Source organism: Saimiri boliviensis, chromosome 3 (assembly GCF_048565385.1).
Source record: "Saimiri boliviensis isolate mSaiBol1 chromosome 3, mSaiBol1.pri, whole genome shotgun sequence".
Taxonomy (NCBI): domain Eukaryota; kingdom Metazoa; phylum Chordata; class Mammalia; order Primates; family Cebidae; genus Saimiri; species Saimiri boliviensis.
In genome coordinates, this window is record NC_133451.1 from 129864007 (window position 1) to 129884996 (window position 20990).

Sequence of the window (20990 nt, forward strand, 5' to 3'; positions counted from 1 at the left end):
TGCCACAGAATCTACTAAGCCTTTGTCAGGCCTGTACCATGATCTGACATTTCTCTCTGGCCAAGCCTTTTTCTCCCTTCCCTCATGATGTTGATGCTTAATAATCATTTTGCACACCTAACTCTGTCTCTGCATCTGTATCTGAAGATCCCAACCTGTGATATGAATGTCCAGCAGAGAATCAACCATATGAGTATGGAACTTGAGGAGAGACATTTTAGTGCAAAGATACCAATTGTGGAATGATCACCCACAGATATAAACTGTGAAACTCTAAGAATCCATGATATCCTAATGGGGAACAGAACTGAAGAAGAAAAGAATAGCAGTAAAAAATAGTAAAAATCTTAAAAAATGCCAATACTTAAAAGATGGAAGGAAAATCACAATGTAGCAGAGTGACCTGGGAAGATAGGATGGAAAAAAATCCACTGTAATTGGCAACTTAAATGACAATGAGTACCATTGATGAGAACAGTGAGGGGAGGCTGAATTATGAATCTAGTGGTTGAATTATGAATCTAGTGAATAAGAAGCAGAGATTTTAAGATGAACCCATAAACCAAAGAACTTTGGATGAAATAAGAGATGTCGTTATGATAGGAAGAACATAGGTAACAAGAGGTGTATAGAGAGCAGAAGAAAAATAACAACAAAAGGCAGACATGTCAGGAAGCAGAGATAGCGGCAGAGATTAAAAACAGCAACAGGGAAGCGAGTGACAGCCACTGCCAAAAGCAATATGTAAGAGAAGAGCAGAATACCAGCTGTGAGAATTCAGAAGAAGAAAAAAAAAACACTTCTGCAGAGCAGGCACAATCAGTTACAACCTAAAAACCCCTTTAAGGAACATGCACTATTCCATTCGAGGGAACATACCTAAGAAAGACTTAGAAATAGAAAAATGAAATACCCAGGAATTATTGAGACCCATAATCATCAAGCTCTGAAAACCTTCAATAGCCTGCTTCCCCACTGGTGCAGACACTAACTCTAACAGAAAGGTGATATTTTGCGGAAAGCTCAAAGTGGAAAAGGTCGAATAGGCATCTCTTCCTTGATTTTTCTTTTTTCCCCTTTTTTCTTTGTGCTTTCTGTCTACATAATTTATTTGTATTTAATTATATTATACACAGTTTAAAGTTTTGATGTTTGGAGACCATTTCGACTTACCATTGTAGGCTGATCAAGTCACGAGCTTTAAATGTGTAAAACTTCAAAATGACCAGTTTCTTTAACTAGATGGGTAATATTAGTCAGGGAAAGTTTTGTATACCATCAGATGCTATCGTTAATTTCAATAAAGAATGAATAATGGGAAGTGAGAACAGACAGAATTCTTGAAGTGATTTGGTTTCGGTTTTTTTGTTTTGTTTTGTTTTGTTTTGTTTTTACAGCGTCTGTAGTTATACAGAATAGAAAATTATGTTTCCCTTCAAAAAGTGTTTTTCTTGTCAATAATTTCCTCATAGTTTCCCTATGTTCCCCTGATACAATTGAAATACCTAATGTCTAAGGAATAAATCAAAAGCTTTTCCCCAAGTTTCTAGTTCCCTGGTTATTTAATAAATACTAATCTAGATACTGCTGTAAGGAATTTGCTGATGGAATTCAGGTTACCAATCAGCTAACTATAAAATAAGAAATTTTTGTCTAAATAGATGCATATGGTATGTATTTTTTGATGTGTGTGTATGACATCTTTTCACTTAGTATGATTTTGAGATTAATTCCTGCTGCTGTATCAATAGCTTTTCCCTTTTTGTAGTTGGATAGAATATCACTGAATGAATCATACTATGGTTGATCTACTCAACCTGGACGCTTGGACTGTTTTTCGTTTTTTTGTTTTTGAGTTTTTTTGGTTTTTTGTTTTGCTGTTAATATAAAAGCTGCTATGAGCATTCTTGCACATAAATATTGTATTTTTGTGGACATAAGGTTTCGTATCTGCTGGGTAAAAGCTAAGGAATGGAATTGCTAAATTACAGGGTGAATGTATGTTTAACATTTTTAAAACTTCCAGTTTTTCGTTTTACATGTGTACCTATAATCTGTGAGAGTTCTGATTTCTCTATGTTCTTGATAATATTTGATATTATCAGTCTTTTTCATTTTATCCATTTGAGGTCTATATTAGTGATCATTGTGTTGTAAATTTGAATTTCCCTCATGACCAATGATGTGCACTTTTCATGTGTTTACTGGTCATTCATAGAACTTTTGTGAACTTTTTTTTTAAAAGTTGGGTTTATTTTTAATCATATTCTGTGTCTTGATATTAAATTTCTCAAATATTTTGGATATGTCTTTTGTGATAGAGTACATGCTACAAATATTTTCTCCCAGTCCTCAGTTTCCCTTTTTTTTAAATTCTATTTTAGGTTTCAGGGTACATGTGAAGAACATGCAAGATTGTTGCATAGGTACACACATGGCAGTGTGATTTGCTGCCTTCCTCCCCTTCACCTATATCTGGCATTTCTCCCCATGCTATCTTTCCCCAACTCCCCACCCTCCCCACTGTCCCTCCCATATTTCCCACCCCCGACAGACCCCAGTGTGTGATGCTCCCCTCCCTGTGTCCATGTTCTCATTGTTCAACACCCACCTATGAGTGAGAACATGCGGTGTTTGATTTTCTGTTCTTGTGTCAGTTTGCTGAGAATGATTTCCTTTTAATTTTTTAACAGTGTCTTTGGTAGCCAAACATTTTCATTTTTGACGAAGATCAATCTGTCACTTTTTTTCTTTAATGAGTCCATTTTATTGTGTCTTGTTTAAGTAATCTTTTAGATTACAAAGTTATTTTTCTATATTTTTCTAGAGTTTTAGCTTTTGTGTTGAGGTTAATGATCCATCTCAAATTTATAAATATGTTGACAGGAAGACTTTTCTTTGCTTGTTGAATTATTTGCATCCTTTGTCAGAATCATTTTTGTGGACCTATTACTGAAATCTGTATTCTGTTACTTTGATCTATGCATTGATTCACATGCTTGTTATCATATTATCTTCATTACTGTATTTTAAAGTATGTCTTGAAGTCAGGCAGAATAAGCCCTTCAATATTTATTTTTTCAAGATTATTTGATTCATTCTAGGTCCTTGGCATTTCTATGTAAGTTTTAGAATCTGCTTATATAGAAATCAGTCAATTTCTGTAAAGAGTTATGCCAGAATTTTTATTGGAATTGTGTTGAATCAATGGGGCATTTTAGAGAGAATTGGTATTTTAACAATCTTTGAAGACGATATACTCTTCCATTTCTTTAGAAAACATATTCTTTAATTTATCTTAGCAATTTTTATAGTTTTTAGTGTGGAGGTCTTATAAATTCTTTGTCTGTTAAATTGATTTTTAAGTATGTTAGTTTGGGGATGCTATTGTAAATGGCATTTAAAACTTATTTTCCCATAGCTCATTGCTAATATACATAGAAATAAAATTGAGATTTATTACTGATTTTGCAACCTATTACATTGCTAAATTCATTTACTACTTTTAATAACTATTTTAGACCTGAGATTTTATTATATACTATCATGTCATCATAAAGACTGATTTACTTATTTTCAAAAAAAAAAAATTAAATATGGAAATTCACCTGTACTGTGTAGGTTAGCCCAGCATGATCATGTGAGCCCTTATAAGCAGAAGAAGCCAAAGTCAGTTTTACAAATTCCATAGAAGAGGAAGAAGGAAGGCAACAGAAACGGAGGAAGATGTCACAGAGCTTTCAAGTATGAGAAGGACTCAACGCATTGTTGCCAGTTTTGAAGATGAAGTAGGCCAGGAGCCAAGGAACGTAAGAAGCCGCAACAAACTGATAAGGACCCTCTGGTGGACAGCTAGCAAAGAAATGGGGACTTTGGTCCTATAATCAAAAGGAACTTAATTATGCCAACAACCTGAATGAATCTGGGAGTAGGTTCTTTCCAAAAGCCTTCAGAAAAGAACACGTCCTGGGCAAAAGTTTTATTTCAGTCTTGTGATAGCAAGCAGAAATTAGCTGAGCCATACTGTGCTGGATTTCTGACCCACAGTAACTACGATATTAAAAAAAAAAAAATAAGTGTTTTATTAAGCAACTAAATCTGTGAAAATTTGTTACAGCAATAACAAATAACTCACACAGCTAACAAAAAATTAAGTAACATTGAGAAAAGACTCTCAATTAAATGTTTTCTTCCCAATATAGGTGGCATATCAATAATGTTAGATCTCAATTCCCAATTTGTCTAAACTTTATTGTATATCATGCACAAAACACTTAAATTGATAGGTGTTGTCTCTTCCTTCATATCATAAACAAAATACTATCTGTGCTATGTAAAATAACTTTATAATTATTGATCCTATTGGAAACAATGGTGATACTACAAACTTTTCATACACTGACAGATTTTGTGACATGTTTTAGGGTTGTTACTCTCAGAAATTTCTCCTTATTATTTTCATGGACTTCCCTACAGGTAATTCACACATACTCTCCCAATAATGTTTGCCACTGGTTTACAGCCTTCTTGACTTATTCAACATCACCTACCCTTGCCAGTTAACTTAAACATCCATGTGAATGAGCCACTTAGGACTCTAGCCTTACAGATACTTGACCCTTTAATTCTAATAATCTTTAATTTTCATTTCACATATACACACGAAAATCATTTAGTTTAAAAAGACTATTTTTGTCCTCAACCCTACTCCTCCTGCTGTATTTTCCTTTTCCACTAATGTTACTACCTAGTTGCCTAAACCAGCAAACTTAGAGTCATGTAATTCCTTCATCACTCTCTTTCTCATATCCAATCAGTGACTGAACTGTGTTGGGCCTTCATTAAAATTGGCTCTTAAATCTATCCTTCCCTTTCTCTCACCTTTGCTACTGTCTTAGCTTCAAATTTATTATTTATTACTTGTGGGGCTTTTTAAATTTCAACCTCAACAACATTCAGAGTGGACTCATTATCTCAATGATCAGACTCCAAGACCCAAATTTCACATAAAATTAAAGAGCATAACTTTGTTACTTAACACCCTTCAACAAATGTCTGTCATCTTTATCATAAAATCTAAATTGTGGATGATCCAAGATGGCCAAATAGGAACAGCTCTGGAGTGCAGTTCCCAGCGAGAATACAGAGGGTGAGTGATCACCAGATTTCCAAATGACTGTTTACTGCCCACAGACCAGGAGATTCCTGGGCATAAAAGTGCCATGAGTTTCCAGTATGGATGTTTCAGCCAGTGCAGCGGGTCTCTGGACAAAAACTCACATAAATCTGGGCAGCCGTTTCAACTGGCACCTGGAACATCTGGGAGACAGAGTCACCCATTCAACTGAAAAAAAGGGGGTTTAAACAGGGAGCCAGGTGATCTGGCTCAGCAGGTCCCATCCAGACAAAGACCAGCAATCTGAAACACTCTAGACTGAGAGTTTCGCAGCAAACACAACTGGATTTGGGATGGTGCAGCTCTGTCGGAAGAAGGGCATCCACCATTACCGAGGCAGTCCACCACTACCAAGGCAGTCCACCATTACTGAGGCAGTCCACCATTACTGAGGCAGTCTCCCTACAGAGACAGTCTGCCATTACTGAGGCAGACCACCATTACTGAGGCAGTTCTAACTATACCTCTATAAACAAAACCACAAGGAAGTTCAAAGAGCAGCTGGGCAGAGCCCACAGCAGCTCAGCAATGCCTCTGCTGGCAGACTGTGACTAGGCTACCTCCTTGCTGGCAGGGCTTCTATGAAAAAAAGCAGCAGCACATCAGGAACTTATAAATAAAGCCCCACCTTCCCAGGACAGAGAACCTTGGGAAAAAAGGCAGTTATGAAATCTGCTGCAACAGACTTAAACATACCTGCCCAGAAGCTCTGAATAGAATAGCAGAGCTCACAGCTCAGCACTTGAGCTCCTATCAGGAACAGACTGTCTCCTCAAGCAGCTCCCTGAACCCTGTATATCGAAAGAGACACCTCATAAAGGAGAGCTCAGACTGACATCTGGTGAGTATCCTTCTGGGACAAAGATAACAGAAGAAGAAACTGGAAGCAACCCTTATTGTTCTACAGCGGCTGCAGGTGATCCTCAGGCAAGCAGGATCTGGAGTGGACCTCAGCAGTCCTACAGCAGAAGGGCCTGACTGTTAGAAGGAAAACTATAAAACAGAAAGAAATAAACTCATCATCAACAAAAAGGATGGCCACTCAGAGACCCCATCCAAAAGTCACCAACTACAAAGACCACAGGTAGGTAAATCCACAAAGATGGGAAGAAACTAATGCAAAAAGAATGAAAACACCCAAAACCTGAATGCCTCTCCTCCAAGGGATCACAACTCCTCACCAGCAAGGGTGAAAGGCTGGAAGGAGAATGAGTGTGATGAATTGACAGAAACAGGCTTCAGAAAGTGGGTAATAACAAACTTCTCTGAGCTAAAAGAACATGTTCTAACCTAATGCAAAAAAACTAAGAACCTTGAAAAAAGGTTTCATGAAATGCTAATGAAAATAAACAGCATAGAGAAGAATATAAATGAATTGATGGAGCTGAAAAACACAACATGAGAACTTTGCAAAACATACACAAGTTTCAGTAGCCGAATAGACCAAGCAGAAGAAAGGATATCAGAGATTGAAGATCAACTCAATGAAATAAAATGAGAAGGCAAGATTAGGGAAAAAAAGAGCAAAAGGAAATGAACAAAGCCTCCAAGAAATATGGGGCTATGTGAAAAGATCTAATATACCTTTGATAGGTGTACCTGAATGTGATGGAGAGAATGAATCCAAGCTGGAAAACACTCTTCAGGCTATTATCCAAGACAACTTCCCTAACCTAGCAAGTGAGGTCAACATTTAAGTCCAGGAAATACAGAGACCACCACAGAGATATTCTTCAAGAAAAACACCACCAAAGCACATAATCATCAGATTGGCCAGTGTTGAAATGAAGGAAAAAAGTGCTAAGGGCAGTCAGAAAGAAAGGTCAGGTTATCCAAAAAGGGAAGCCCATCAGACTCACAACGGATCTCTCAGCAGTAACTCTACAAGCCAGAAGAATGTGGGGGCCAATATTCAACATCCTTAAAGAAAAAAACTTTCAACCTAGAATGCCATATCCAGCCAAACTAAGCTTCATAAGCAAAGGAGAAATAAAATCCTTTATGAACAAGCAATTGCTGAGAGATTTCATCACACCAGGCCTGCCTTACAAGAGCTCTTGAAAGAAGCACTAAACATAAAAAGGAATAACCAGTACCAGTCAGTCCAAAAATGTACCAAATGGTAAAGAGCATCAACACAATGAAGAAACTCAGTCAACTAATGGGCACAACGACCAGATAGCATCAAAATGGCAGGATGAAATTCATACATAACAATATTAACCTTAAATGTAAACAGGCTAAATGCCTGAATCAAAAGACACAGACTGGCAAATTGGATAAAAAGTTAAAACTCTTTGGTGTGCTGTATCCAGAAAACCCATCTCATGGGCAAAGATACACATAGGCTCAAAATAAAGGGATGGAGGAAGATTCATCAAGCAGATGGAGAGTAAAAAAAAAAAAAGCAGTAGTTGCAATCCTGGTCTCTGATAAAATAGACTTTAAAGAAACACAGACTAAAAGAGACAAAGAAGGGCATTACGTAATGGTAAATCATCAATGCAACAAGAAGGAGCTAACAATCCTAAATATATACTGCAGGCAATACAGGAGCACCCAGCTACATAAAGCAAGGTCTTACTGACCTACAAAGAGACTTAGACTCACACACAATAATAATGGGAGACCTTTAACACTCACTGTCAATATTAGACAAATCAATGAGACAGAAAATTAACAAGGATATCCAGGACTTGAACTCAGATCTGGACCAAGCAAACCTAATAGACATTTACAGAACTCTCCACCCGAAATCCACAGAATATACATTCTTCTCAGCACCACATCACACCTACTCTGAAACTGACCAGTCTCTCAGATCACAATGCAATCAAATTAGAACTCAGGATTAAGAAACTAACTCAGAATCACACAACTTCATGGAAACTGAACAACTACTTATTGAATGTTGATGGGATAAACAATGAAATGAAGGCAGAAATAAAGATGTTCTTCAAAACCAACGAGAACAAAATTACATCATACCAAAATATCTGGGATACATTTAAAGCAGTGTCTAGAGGAAAATTTATAGCAATAAATGCCCACAGGAGAAGCAAAGAAAGATCTAAAATTGACAGCTTATCATCAAAATTGAAAGAGTTAGAGGAACAAGATCAAGAAAACTCAAAAGCTAGCAGAATACAAGAAATAACTAAGATAAGAGCAGGACTGAAGGAGATAGAGACACAAAAAAACCTTCAAAAGTTTAATAAATCCAGGAGCTGGTTTTTTGAAAAGATCAACAAAATAGACAGACCACTAGCCATATTAATAAAAAAGAAAAGACGAATCAAGTAGATGCAATAAAAAATGATAATGAGGATATCATCACAGATTCCTCAAAAATACTAACTGCCATCAGAGATTACTACAAACAACTCTATGTACATAAACCATTAAACCTGGAAGAAATGGATAAATTCCTGGACACCTGCACCCTCCCAAGCCTAAAACACGAAGAAGTCAAAACCCTGAATAGACCAATAAAAAGGGCTGATGTTGAGGCAGCAATTAATAGCCTACCAGCCAAAAAAGTCCAGGTCCAGATGGGTTTACAGCCAAATTCTACCAGACATACAAAGAGGAGCTGGTACCACTCCTTCTGAAACTATTCCAAACATTACAAAAAGAGGGAATCCTTCCCACATAATTTTATGAGGCCAACATCATCCTGATACAAAAACTCAGTAGAGACTGAACAAGAAAAGAAAACTTCAGGCCAATATCCATGATGAACATAGATGCAAAAATCTTCAATAAAATACTGGCAAGCCGATTGCAACAGCACATCAAAAAGTTTATCCATCATGCTCAAGCAGGCATCATCCTGGGGATACAAGGCTGGTTCAACATAGGCAAGTCTATAAATGTAATTCACCAAATAAACAGAAGCAAAGACAAAAACCACATGATTATCTCAATAGCTGCAGAGAAGGCCTTCCACAAAGTTAAACAGGCCTTTATGCTAAAAACTCTCAATAAACTAGGTATTGATGGAACGTATGTCAAAATAACAAAAGGTATTTATAACAGACCTACAACCAATATCATACTGAATCGGTAAAAACTGGAAGCATTTCCTTGGAAATCTGGCACTAGACAAGGATGCCCCTTCTCACCACTTCTATTCAATATAGTATTGGAAGTTCTAGCCAGAGCCATCAGGCAAGAAAAAGAAATAAAGGGTATTCAATTAAGAAAGGAGGAAGTCAAATTGTCTCTATTTGCAGATGATATGATTGTATATTTAGAAGACCCCATCATCTCAGGCCAAAATCTCCTGAAACTGATAAGTACTTCAGCAAAGTCTCAGGATACAAAACCAATGTGCAGAAATCACAAGCATTCCTTGTGATCACAACAATAACAGACTTAAATAGAGCCAAATCAAGAGCAAACTGCCATTCACAATTGCTACAGAGAATAAAATACCTAGGAATTCAACTGACAAAGGATGAAGGGACCTCTTCAAGAAGAACTACAAACCACTGCTCAAAGAAATAAGAGAGGATACAAACAGATAGAAAAACATTCCATCCTCATGGATAGGAAGAATCAATATTGTGAAAATGGCCATACTGCCCAAAGTAATTTACAGATTCAATTTTATCCCCATCAAGCTACCTATGACCTTCCTCACAGAACTGGAACAAACCACGTTAAAATTCATATGCAACCAAAAGAGAGACTGCATAGCCAAGTCAATTCTAAGCAAAATGAAGAAAGCTGGAGGCATCATGCTACCGGACTTCAAACTATACTACAAGGCTACAGTAATCAAAGCAGCATGGTACTGGTACCAAAACAGACATGCAGACCAATGGAACAGAACAGAGGCCTCAGAGGCAACACTACACATCTACACCCACCTGATCTTTGACAAACCTGACAAAAACAAGCAATGGGGAAATGATTCCCTGTTTAATAAATGGTGTTGGGAAAACTGGCTAGCCATGTGCAGAAAGCAGAAACTGGATCTCTTCCTGACACCTTACACTAAAATTAACTCCAAATGGATTAAAGACTTAAACATAAGACCTAACACCATAAAAACCCTAGAAGAAAACCTAGGCAAAACCATTCAGGACATAGGCATAGGCAAGGACTTCATGACCAAAACACCAAAAGCATTGGCAACAAAAGCCATAATAGACAAATGGGACCTAATCAAACGCCACAGCTTCTGCACAGCAAAAGAAACAATCATTAGAGTGAACTGGCAACCAATAGAATGAAAAAAACTTTTGCAATCTACCCATGTGACAAAGGGCTAATATCCAGAATCTACAAAGAACTAAAACAGATTTACAAGGAAAAAACAAACAAACCCATTCAAAAGTGGGTGAAGGACATGAACAGACATTTTTCAAAAGAATACATACATGAGGCCAACAAATATATGAAAAAATGCTCATCATCACTGGTCATTAGAGAAATGCAAATCAAAACCACATTGAGATACCATTGTAAGCCAGTTAAAATAGCAGTCATTAAAAAATTTGGAGACAACAGATGCTGGAGAGGATGTGGAGAAATAGGAACACTTTTACACTGTTGGTGGGAGTGTAAATTAGTTCACCATTGCAGAAGACAGTGTGGTGCTTCATCAAGGATCTAGAAATAGAAATTCCATTTGACCCAGCAATTCCATTACTGGGTATATACCCAAAGGATTTTAAATTATTCTATTATAAAGACACATGCACACGAATGTTCATTGCAGCACTGTTTACAATAGCAAAGACCTGGAACCAACCCAAATGCCCATCAATGATAGACTGAACAAGGAAAATGTGGTACATATACACCATGGAATACTATGCAGCCATAAAAAACGATGAGTTCCTGTCCTTTGTAGGGACATGGATGAATTTGCAAACCATCATTCTCAGCAAACTGACACAAGAAGAGAAAATCAAACACCACAGGTTCTCACTCATAGGTGGGTGTTGAACAATGAGAACACATGGACATAGAGAGGGGAGCAGCACACACTGGGGTCTGTTGCAGGGGGACTAGGGGAGGCACAGTGGGGGTAGGGACTTGGGGAGGGATAACATGGGGAGAAATGCCAGATACAGGTGACAGGGATGGAGGCAGCAAACTACATTGCCACGTATGTACCTATGCAACAATCCTGCATGTTCTGCACATGTACCTTAGAACTTAAAGTACAATAAAACACATTTTTTAAAAAATCTAAATTGCCCAGTATACAAGAATTTAATGCCACATCTCTAACCCTTCAATCTCCTTTCTCATTATCTCTAATAAATATCTACCATACTGAACCATTGCTTATCTCAAATATCATTGTACTTAAGCTTTGCATGGCAACATGTATAGTTTCTTCCTGGAGTGTCGGTCCTTTCTGGCAAGCAGTGTCTGTCTGTCTGTCTGTCTGTCTGTCTGTCTGTCTGTCTCTCTCTCTCTCCCCACCCCGTTTCTGCAGTTTCTGTTTCTCTCTCAACTGAGTGTGCATAGATAGAACATAGTTTGTATAGTAAATAAATGAGTAATTACATGGGTATGTGAATAGATGACTGTTAGCAAAGTGATATGCAGCATTCCATGATATATAGAATAATAAAAAGACATGCTCTCTTGCTCTTTAAAAGCTTGGTATTTCATACTATTTTAGGGATTTGTAAGAAATATACACAAATAATTACAAACAATGGAAAGTAATATATTGCAAAGGCCTAGGTATAGCTAAATTGTCACGAGAATGAAGAGAAAAGAGATACTACTTGCTCTTTTCCTTGAGGATAAGAGGATAAAGAGACAAAAAATATTTGACATAATATTTGAGTTAAGCCTTGAGTGATAAATAGACTTTGATGAGGCAGTGGTGGGTTTTTCTAGCATGCTCCTGTTCCTCTAACCCTTCCCTTACTGGAGGGCCTATTTGACAACAGTGAGTACTCTGGTGGGTAACTGAGTTATTGAATTTGTAAACAAGAGAAGTAGCAGGTAAGGCAGGTTGGGTTTAGATTGTGGATTCCATTAAATGCTATGCTAAGGAATTTGAACATTTTTAGACAGGTGGTTAAAACAGCTTTATGCCTCATTCTGACAAACATGTCAGTTCCTTTGAAGGAATAAATGAAATGACACAGTAAAAAAAAAAATGTACAATTTCACACTAATCGATAGCCTAACATTTTATAATAAATATTTTGTCACTTGAAATTCATCTTTCTGCATGCATCTGACAGATAGGGGCGATTTCAGGTATCTCTTTCCCCACAGACTTTGCAGGAGCCTTTCTTTAGTGAAATTTGAAGGCTACTAGAGGATTCCACTGCAGTAAGATTTCTTTAATATATATTTTTATTCCAAGTACTTTAACATCAAAAACACTATCCAACTTTGTTTGGGACTTGTAAAAAATGTCTAAATGGTTGTGTTAGAAAGCAGAAAGATATTTGCTTTCTTCTGCCCTAATCCCACCATTACCTTTTCCCTGACTAAATGAATTCAACTAGCTTCTTAAACAACACTGCCATCTCCCTGACCTAAATATAATTCCTTTTCAGCATGCCAGCTACATGTCTTAGATAAACCTGTAGTGATTAAAATTTAATGTGTATTCTGTCATTTTATTCATGTCTTCTTTCTCTTTAATCAGTCTGTTACATTTTGACGTTGAGTCGGTGAATAAGAAGCAGCTATACTAATATTTCCTAGCTCATCAAGCATTCTAAGTGGGAAGTAAATTCCAGCTTCCAAGTCTAAAAAGAAATTCAAAAGGGCCTAACTTCTGGACAGAGTAGGGAAAAAAGGTTTATAAACTTATGTTCTAATTCTAAAAAAGTTGGAATTTATATTTCCAGAAAACTCCAAATATATTAATGAAAAAACTAAATTAATTTATATATGAACTAAACTTGCTAAGTGATTTAAATTAATCATCTTATTTAACAATCCTATTAATTCTACATGATAGATAATATTTTACAGACAAGCAATCAAGACTTAATGATTAAGTGATTTTTTTTCAAGCATGATATCCTCTACATTTATATCTCCCTATTAATGTTTACTCAAGTCTCCCAAAACGTATGGAAACCGATTTAGAATTTGCATGGTACCTACCTTTTATCTTGCTTACCTTTCCATCCTTGACATTGAACCAAACTGTAGAAGGATACAAAAAACATTATCCGAAAGGAGATGATTTTTCAACAGACACCATGCTGTCCATAAGGCAAAACTACCAAAACAATGACTGTTGCAAACAGTAGTTTTAGTCATTATGTGGAATGAACCCCAATGACATCAGTTTTGAAATAAGATTGATGCTACTATATCCATCTGTTGAATTACATATGAAATCTTGAATGTCAAAATCACATATGATGTCACTTTTAAAATACAAGTAGGCACAGTAGGAGGATAGAAGGATCACTGGCAGACAAAGAGTTCCCATCATCCTTTAATATAACCACAGCAGGCTGAAAGGATCTGAGAGTCTACAGCATCCAATACACTCTGAAGTTGGAAACTGACATCTGTTCCTGCCAGTGCTCACTGTCTTAGTTCTGTTTCACCTACAGAGCACATTAAACAGATGTGTGAGTTTCAGTACAGGAAGAAGCTAAACCAATTTCTGAAGTTTGGACCATGTAATGGGTTTCTGGATTATGAACACCACTCATTCTTCAAGATTTAAGTGATAAGATGCGGTAAAATTGATCTCATAGAAGTAGAAAGTTGAATGATAGATACAAGAGGCTGAGGAGAATGAGTGGGTGAGAGAGGAATGAAGAGGCAGGTTAACAGGTACAAACATACAGATAGATAAAAGGTATAAATACTATTGTTCTACAGCACAGTGACTATAATTAACAACAATATATTGTGTATTTCAAAGTAGCTAAGACAGTGAACTTGAATTGTTCCCAACACTTTGAGTTCACAAAAGTGGTGAACACTTCAAATACCTGGAGTTGATCATTATATATACCATGCACATAATATCACATATTATGTACAAAAAAAATTAATTTTAAAAAGCCAAAAAATAAAGACACGGTAGATGATAATGTTAAAAGGAATATTAAAGTAAGGTAAGTCTAATGTGGGTTTTTGTTCTATGAGCCAAAGAACATTCTTCATTAAACTCAACTAGGCATGTGACTGGTAGTTATAGGATGTAGATCTAGGTTGACAGAAAGCAAAGATATCTCGGTATTTGTCAGTTATTTGTCTGGAAAAAGATACCACATATCCACACATGAACCTGAAACTTTTGTAAATTAGTCTGTAATTCAATAATGCTGAGAGTTTTTCCATTATAAAAAGGGATTTTAATCTCCAGCAATATTCTAGATTTTTTAACTTGCATTTTTAAAAGCAGAGATATTAAAAATTACAATTACACTCTTAAAAAGAAATAGGTGTAAATCAGAAATAGTTAAAGAGAAAAAAACAATTCAAGCTCTAATGTGAAAGCTTTCAGATCATTTTTATTTCTAACTGAAGCTCATTGTCCTTTCTTAGACACACCATCATTCACATAGATTAGCTAGCTGTCTGATGAACCTGCAGCATCACCAAGTTCAATATCGCCAAGTGTTAGAAGCATTTCTTGTGTGAAGTTTATCACTCAATGAAATATTTACATATTCAATTACCCGTGTGATGGATTTAATTAAACCCTGCAGAACAACTGTCTTATTTTTCACCTTTTCAGTAACACTGATGGAAGTTATTAAAATATATTATTCCTTAGAAATGTCCTATAAAGACTCTGCATATATTCAAGTTAAAGTAGTCTTAATAATGTGACTTACTAGCTGTATACATACATGTTTTAAAACTGCTTTCAAAACCACCAATATTAAAGTTAAGCAATTACATAGGCCTTCTTAATATAGCTCTATTCCGGATAAATTACATTTTCCCTGCTCTTACAGTAAAATGTATAAGTAAATTAAATTCATTTATTAAAAATGAGCAAAGCAAGAATATAATTTAATTACATTTCTCAATTTCTATGCATCCATTGCACTTATTTTCTTCTAATAGATGTTATCACTATAATAGAAAAGTGTATCACCAAATATTCTATTTTATCTTGTATTTTATTTAAAATCACTAACTATACAAGGCTATTGGAATCATAAATCTCTGATGGTTATCTAAAAGCAGCTCTTATAAAGTTTCTGTTAAGTAACTTTATAACCTCTTGCACATGGTTTGAAACACTCCTCTTTCTACTGAAAAGAAACAAAGAAAAGCAGTGAGTGATCATGGATGGTGGAAGATCTAGAGATTATGAAGCCTGAATCCTGTTTTTGCTAACATAATTTTGAAACTCTGTAACTCAATTTCTTTTTTAGGAAGTAGAAATATGGTCATTCTGAAAATAATATTCTGATAAAACTAAGGCAAAAACATCTAAAAGTGAGTCTTTCAAAACATACTTTGATTTACCAGAGCCAAAGGCCTTTTGGCAGATTGTTTTTATTGATGCCTCTATCTAAGGCTTTATGATTAAATTCTTGAGGTCTGTGCCTCTGGATTATGTCACAGGGGAATTATGGGGACTTCTTGTGGTCCTTTCAGTAACTTAATACGTGGTAATCATTCAGGAGATATCTGGACTACAAAGCTGTGTACTCCAAGACTCTTAAGGGTGATGTCTTTAATCACTGAATTCTAGTGCCTGCTTTCTTAATAAATGGTTCTTCTGTTGTTATCGTTGTTATCATTAATATAAAGTAATAACCATTAAGTACCTTTTCTATGTCAAACACTAAAGAAGTTGTGTGTGTATTTGTCTTAAACACAGGAACTTGCTAATCCTACATTGCAAAGTAGGCATTGTCATCTCCACTTTACCAACATTGAAACCAAACTTCAAAGAGAATAAGTTGCCCAAGTCATACAGTGTCTAGGAAGTATAACACAAGTCACTCTCACTCTGTAACCTGCCCTTCCAATGCATTTCATGAGGTTGGCATAAATTCTACATAGTGGTGCTCTGACGTAGATTGAGCAAAAAGATTTTCTTTGACATTATTAAATACATAAATAAGAAATAAGCAAATGATCACCAATAAACCCTAAAGCACACCATTCGTGAATCAGAGCCTCAACTGGTAGTAGGCATTTCATGTCAAAATAGCATAGTACTTGAAATCATGCCCTAGCATTCTAGCAGAACTAACAAAAATCGTGGGATGAAATAATACACTTAAGTAAGGGCAAGATCTATAGCTATGGGTTGGAGGGAACAGTTGATAGTCTTAGTAAATTAATTACTCTTTGAAATCCAGCACTTCTGCTTTTGAGCCAAAGTTGAGTATAAAATGGATTTCCGCTCATCTCCCAATCTGGTAAGAGTCACTGTCACCCCACAAAAAGCCACACACCACTCACTTTCCACATTTGTTTTCACATGGGCACCATTCAATTGATGATCTGTCAACAACATTGAACTTTCTCTGACAAGATCTGTGAGTTTTATAAGCGCAGTCAGAGATTTGTTTATTTTTCTAAGGATACCAGCTTCAACTCTGCTGATAATGTTTTCTTTTAAAAATGAGAAGACAGGCTGCTAGAATCATCCCAGAATCCACACCAGCTGACAGCTCCAGCTTATTAGGTCCACAGCCCCCACCTCTAACAGGTTTAACTTTATGTACACCTTAGGCAAGTAACAAACAATTGCAGAAAGGGAGGAGATGAGAATGCAGGACAAAATGATGACTGGAAAAGAACTTCATAAAAACATGGAAAATCCTACTCATTAAATGAGGATTGGAGGCAATATTTTTTCCAGCGTTATTGAGGTATAATTAAAACGTTAAAAATGTTAGATATCTAAGGTGTACAACACACTGTTTCAAGTAGACTTTCTGTAATGATTCTTACAATCAATCTAATTAAAATATCCATCATGTCACTGTGTGTGTGTGTGTGTGTGTGTGTGTGTGTGCTTATAAAGATAACACTTAAGATCTACTTTCCTAGCAAATTTCAAGTATACTATATGAACAGTCCTTGGCTTATGATGGTTCAGCTTATGATTTTTAGACCCTACAATGGTGCAAAAGTAATACACATTCAGTAGAAATTGTCCTGCAGCATTCAATAAATTACATGAGATATTCAACACTTATTATAAAATAGGCTTTGTGATAGATAACTTTGCCAAATATAGACTCATGTCAGTGTTCCAAGAATATTTAGGCTGGACTAAGCTATGATGTTTGATAGGTTAGATGTATTAAATGCATTTTCAATTTATGATTTTTTCAACTTGCAATAGGTATATTGGTCAAGGAAGGCCTATTGTAAGTTGAGGAGCCTTTGTACATTATTATTATTTACTATAAGTATCGTGTTGTATGTTAGTTCTCTAGAACTTATTAATCTTATAACTAAAAGTTTATACACTTTCACCAATATATCCAATTTTCTCAACCCTGTATGCAGCTCCTGGGAACCACAATTCTGCTCTAAATACAGCTTATTTTAGATTCCACAAATAAATGATATGCAATATTGACCTTTCTGTTTCTGGCTTATTTCACTTAGCATAATGTCTTCTAAATTCATTCACATTTTTACAAATGGATTTCTTTCTTTTTAAACCTTCAATAATATTCCTCTGTATAAATAAACATTTTCTTTATCCATTTATCTACTGATGGACACACAGCTTTGCTATTGTAAGTAATGCTGAATAAACAAGGGTGTACAAATATATGTTGTATGTACACCCAAATGTGGGATTGCTGGAGCATGTGGTAGTTCTATTCTCAATTTTTTGAGGAGCCTCCATACTGTTTTTCATAATGACTACACCAATTTACATTCCTACCCGCAGTATATAAGAGTTCCCTTTTCTACATATCCTCAGCAACATTAGTTTTCTCTTACCATTTTGGTAATGGCCATTCTAACAGGTGTGAAGTGATATCTCATTGTGGTTTTCATTGCATTTCTCTGATGATTGGAGATCTTGAGCACCTTTTCATATATCTATAAGCCATTTGTATATCTTCTTTGGGAAAATGTCTAATTGAGGTTTTTGCCCATTTATTAATTGAGTTATCTGTTTTCCTCTTTAACATAATTATTGTGAATTTTTTTTCAGGTAACTCTTATGTCCATTTCTTTGACATTAGTTACTGATATATTTCTGTGTTCCTTTGGTAGTACCATGTTTCCTTGCTATTTCTTGTTTCTAGTGATCTCATGTTAAAGTCTGTACATCTGAAGGCACAATCACCTATTTCAGCCTTTTGAGATGGACTTAGTAGGGAAAGAATTTCAACTGCAGGTGGATTTAAGGGTGCCAGATGGAGAGGGTGCAATGTCTCCCAGTCAGTATAGAAGCAGCAGTATAGTCTCCGTGCAGCTCTGTCAGCTAACGTCAATACTGAAAAATACTGCAGAGGTCTTTGGTGGCCACGGTTACGGGTATCTGCAGTGGCAGTGACAGCTAGACTACTGAGGTCTTTGGTTGCTAAGGCGGCTGGGTCCCTCTATTTTCCTTTTCCTCTATCCAGGGAAATTTACTGGAGAAGATCCCTCTTGACACCTGGTCATGCACTGGCATGGATGCAGTCATGGCAGCACTAGGACTGAGGCTCAGAGCAGTGGTAGGTGCATAGGCACTCAGAACAGCACTGGAGCCAGTTTCCCGGGCTCAGAGTCATGCAAGAACTATCACATTGCATGGAAGCTAGGGATGGGCACATTTGCTGTGGTTGTGGTACCAGTAACTGAGGCATGGGCATACACAGATAGCTATAGGGCCAGGAGCTGCATGCCTATGGCATGTTATGGTTACTCTAGCTCTGGTGAGATGGGATGAAGCAGAATCATGAGTCCAGAAATGACAGCACAGCAGTGATGGGCAAGCTAGAGTCAAGCATAGCATCAATGCACCCTCAGAGATGGTGTCACAGCTGCAGATCAGGCTCCAATGGGTGAGGCACAGAGCAATGGCACCCTGACTAAGGTTCCAGGGGGTTGGTGCAGTGCAGCAAAAATACAGTACCAGTGATAATAGGTCATGGCTGCAACTCAGGCTCCAGGAGTCAGTGCACAACACGGCAGCAGCTCTGGTCCCATAGACAATGAAGCACAGTGGTGTCTTGATATCAGAGGCATGGGCATAGCAGCAACTCAGGCCCCTGAGAGCAAGGCTCAGCACAGCCACCGCTCTAGCCTTGGGAGGAGATGCAGCAGCAGTTCCTTTGGCGTAAACACTATAGTGTGGACTCCAGACAGCTCTGGCACCTGGGCTCAGCATCAATGAAGATCATAAATGTCCTCAGTAAGGATGATTGCAAGTGTTCCCAGGGGTGACAATAATTGTGGAAGTCTTCCTGATGCCCTTTGCTTCTCAGGGGAAATACCTTTAAGAGGTCTCTCTTGGTGCCAAACTGCTGCAGACTGAGGGATGCAGTGACACTGGTTTAAAAAAAATGCTCTCTAAGTTCTTTATGAAAGCACCCTCAGTTTTTGTGTTCCACAGGGTTTCTTCTGCTGCTTCTTTGTAGTCTATTCCCAGAGCTATTATTTTTTTTTTGTCAGTATGTAGTTGTTTATTCATTCTTTTGTGAATGAGTGAGTGTTGGACCTCCTAGTTCACCATCTGGCTGACATCACTCACCTGAAGGCAATATTATATTGAAAGAAATAAGTGAAAAGGAAACTCTTATTAAGATATGACTGTGTGGCCAAGGGCAGTGGCTAACACCTGTAATCCCAGCATTTTAGGAGGCAAGGCAGGCAGATGGCTTTGAACTCACGAGTTTGAGACCAGTATGGGCAACAGGGCTTCTCCTGTAGAAGCCCTGTTTTTATTTTTTTAAAAAAATTGAAGAAAAATTAGGCATGGTGGCTCATGCCTGTAGTCCCAGCTACTTGGGAGGCTGAGGCTGAAGAATCACTTGAGTCTGGGAAGCCTGGGTTGCAGTGAGCTAAGATTGGGCCACTACACTCCAAGGCCTATCTCAAAAAAAAAAAAAAAAAAAAAAAAAAAAAAAAAAGAGATAACAACTGTGATCAATCTAAAGCTTTACCAAAAGTAGATGAGAAAGTTAATATTTTCCTTTAAAAAAGCCATACAGATACCTTTTTTAAAAGGTGTCTGTCAGAGTAATAAAGATGATAATTTTTTTTTTTTTGAGATGGGGTCTTGTTCAGTCGCCCAGGTTGGAGTGCAGTAGCATGATCTCGGCTCACTGCAACCTCCTCCTCTAGGGTTCAAGCAATTCTCCTGCCTCAGCCTCCCGAGTAGGTGGGACTGCAGGTGTGTGCCACCACACCCAGCTAATTTTCGTATTTTTAGTAGAGAGAGGGTTTCACCATGTTGGCCAGGCCAGTCTCGAACTCCTGACCTGAGGCAAAATGCCCACCTCAGCCTCCCAAAGTACCGGGATTATAGGTCTGAGCCACTACACCTGGCCAAAAGATATTATATTGTGGTTCAGTTAAGAGAGCCTCAGAATCTTTCTGAGCATTTTATTTTGGAAGCCACTATAAACTGACTAGTACTTAAAAGAAATCTATCACTGCCATAGTTGTCTCTCTTGCTTCTTTTGGCTTGCTCATGTCTGAAGTACACCTATAGTCACTGTGCTCTCACTCTGCACCTGACTACAATTTACTTCAGTGTGCACCGCTTTGAGACCTTAGCCACCAGCATTTAATAGCAAGTAGATAAAAGGTCAGATGTCAAACTATCTTTGTCCTGTTACATGACTTATTCAATAGTTCTGACTACAGCTGCTGCAGTTTTCTACCACTCGATCTTGCAGGAGTCTCTCTCTACTGATCA